This window comes from Henckelia pumila, chromosome 1, assembly GCF_033568475.1.
Source record: "Henckelia pumila isolate YLH828 chromosome 1, ASM3356847v2, whole genome shotgun sequence".
Classification (NCBI taxonomy): domain Eukaryota; kingdom Viridiplantae; phylum Streptophyta; class Magnoliopsida; order Lamiales; family Gesneriaceae; genus Henckelia; species Henckelia pumila.
Genome location: NC_133120.1, coordinates 149,580,021 through 149,583,616, shown reverse-complemented (window position 1 = coordinate 149,583,616; position 3,596 = coordinate 149,580,021).

Sequence of the window (3,596 nt, the reverse complement as noted above, 5' to 3'; positions counted from 1 at the left end):
CAGATTAAGCTCCAGAAATCTTCTCAGGAAAATCACACGATCAACTCTCTGATATTCTGTAGTGTACGTGTGTGGCGGCTCCTTTCTTTTCCTCTGATAAAAATTCCTTTTTATATTGCTCAGCAAAAGCCCACAAAATCAAGCCCAAGAATTAATTGCCCGATTTAATAAAATCTTTCCAATTCAGCCACGGAGCGGGCGCTCTAAGAACGGCGCGGGCGCGGCTTCAACTCGAAATCTCAATTCTCCCAGAAACATTGCATTGCGTGTTAGCGCTTCTCACTTCTCTGTTTAGCGCTCAATCAAGCGCTGACCAATAAGCTCAATAAGAAAGCCCAACATTATTCCTTCTCTCTTCTTTTGTCTGATCGTTCTTTTCTTTTCCTTTTATTCTTCTTTTCTCTTACTCTTCCAACTTTCTCTATTTTCTTCACAAATTCTCATTTTTCATTACTTTTCCAAATAAATTCAATAATTCTCTGCAAGCACACAAACAACATAACACCCACATAAATCTGCTCGAAACAAACAATTAATAATTAAAATCATATATAAATTAAGTGTATAAAATACACTTATCAAATACCCCCAAACTTAGACTTTTGCTAGTCCCGAGCAAAATTATTAAATTCCAAAAACTCATTCTATCAAAAACCAACAAGAATAATCAAGAAATATTATGGAGCAATGGCATCATCAATGATTTCAAAAAAATATCAAATCCAATCATATCCAACCTACTAACACTTGAAAGTTTCATCCAGAACAAAATAACCGCATAAACTCACAATCTCCGCAACTCAAGTTCAAAACACCATTCTCCAAATTCAATTCAAACATTCATAGATCATGAGGACTTTTCAAGGATAGCATAGGATCAAATATAGGATATTAATAAAAAAACACTCACAAATAGGTAAATGCAAAGAATAATAGTGTGTTAAGTGTTTAGATCAAAATTCATAATCATTAAAAGCATCAATCAACAGTCCATATGCTAAATTCTCGCAACTCTTCTCCACTAGTATATTAGGCAACTGAGACTCGGTCAATAGGACTTATTCAGCTTATAATATAAGGCCTGACTCATGGCTACAAATAAAGGATAAGAATTCAAAATAAGGAGTAATTCATATTTTTATGCTCATTCTAACTTCAACTCCTTTTTCATTCACAATTTCACATTCTTTCTTCCTTCATTTCATTTCTCAACTTTTTCACAACTCTCTCACAAATTTTTTCTTTCTTTCACAACTTTTTCAACCACATTTTTCAACTCTTTTTTCTACTACCTTTTTTTTCATCTTTTGAATTCATCCACCACACCAATCCTTTTTCTCACAAATAAAACTAGGAGCATACAACATTTTAGCATTCAAATTACTCCCTTAAAGGTAGGAATTAGTGTATAAGCTAATTAGGTTTGTTAATGTAGGACCTTGAAATAATGACGAATGGGGGTTTAATCACACGTTTACACGCATGCCATTCGATTTTCAATAAAGCTCAAACAAGGTACTAGGGATAAAATAGTAATAGGTAGCTTGAAAGGCTCAAACGCATTCAGAAAAATCGCCTAAATCATTCCTAATCTCAGTTTTGCCCGTATTTCGCCTCGAAGAGTGTCCGAACTAGTTCTAGACAAGTATCAATCCACAATTAAATCATACAAATATCAATCAGTGCAGAAAAGAATAATCATCAGCAGTTAACGATGATTTTCACAAAAATTTCAGATTTTCTCGTACCTCAATGTACTAATAAACGTGTAGCTCAAATAGGCAACTAAGGATAAATTCAATGAAAATTAGGCCCAAAAATTTCAAACAATGCCTCAATCATATCTATGTCTGTATGTCTCAAAAATCAGATTCAAGTATTAATCACAGAGTATATAGGAAAGTGTTCATCTAATTGGTTCCATATTTTCAAAAATATTTGTCAGATAGGTGGACAATCATGAATTTCAGTTATAGCACAAAAATATTTTTCATCAGCCATGCATCCAATATTTCTCAACTTCTTTTAAATTCAACTCGACTCAACCAAAAACAACTAAACTCAACAAAAATTTTATCTATGAAATTCAAAACTCAACTTTCAACCAAACAACCAAACAACTAAATCAAACATTGATTCACCCCCCCCCCCCCCCAAACTTAATATAATCATTGTCCCTAATGATTAAAAACTAGAAAAAGAACAAGGGACTCATACCATCGACACCGAGCATCAGTACCCGGTATCCATATCATCTCCAAAGAAGTAATTACACCAACATCTCTATAGAAATAAGTTTCACCAGCAATACCATGGTTAAAATGGTTGAGAAGCACCACATGAAAATCCAACCGATCCGGAAAAAAAAATACATGCACACAATAAGATACAAACATAAAATCAAAGCAAGATAGATACGGCACTTAATGTATAGGAAAAAAGAGAAAATGCGCATAGTGGATGTTCCATCTCGCATGGCGATTAGCAGCTAGGGTGTGCTGTCATTATATGTGTGTTGTATGGTGCTCGGTTCGGGGTTCACTTCAAGAACACAATAGCTCATGATTGATGCACGGAGGATGTAAATAGCACAAGGAATGAGAGGGTTGCTGGACATGCAAGCTACGCATTGCAAGGAAATATCTTGGGCGGTTTCTCAAGAGGATGCACGGCTGAGGATCCTGTATGCACAAGGTGAAAGAGCAGCTGGGAGCTGCTGAATTGCGCAAGAAAGGAGGTGCTGGTGCATGTATGGAGGTGTTGCTGCACGGAGGATTAGCAGCTTAGGATTGTTAGCGTAAAGGAGAGGTGATGGAGGCATGCTCTGTTGGTGGACCTGGTTGGCGGAGATGGGAGATGGTTTGCGCAGAAGGTGTAGCTGGTGGTAGAAACGCGATAGCGCAGTGAGGTTGCGCAGATGAAGAGGCTGGAGATGCGCTGAAGGTGAGTGGGGTGGCGCGATAGCGCTATATTCTGCGCTAATGGGGAGGCTAAGACGCGCGATAGCGCATGATAGGGAAGGCCTGGGGTGCGATAGCGCATGGAGCAGCGCTATTGTTGAGCGCGTTAGCGCAATGGCAGGCGCAGGTGATGAGCTTGTTGGCGCAAGGTTGATGCGCTGTTTGTGAGTGCGATTGCTCTAAGGTGAGTGCTATCGCGCGAATTGGAGGCTTGGGAGACGCGTGATTGCATGGAGGCTGCGCAGATGGTGGGGTGGTTAGCGCAAGATTGCTGCTCGTTTGCTCTTAGTATGGCGCAGATGAGACCCGTTTGCGCGAGGAGATTAGCATGTGAGCTGCGCGATTGCGCTAAGCCTAGCGCGGTTGGGAATCCTTTGTTTACACTTAAAGAGGCGCGGATAACATGCGCGATTGCGCTAGTTCTTGCGCAAATGGTGAAGCTTTAGGCGTTGAGGATGCGCGGGTGCTCGATAGGAGTGGCGCGGGCGCGCCTTGAATTCGCAAAATAACGTTAATTTCGTCCAGTTAAGGCGCGGGCGCTCAGATAAATGGGGCGAGCGCGCCGTCTGCTCGACTTTGAGATTTCTAGAGCCTGAAAAATTTTGAAAATTAAGAAAAATTAAGCTCAAAAAATTG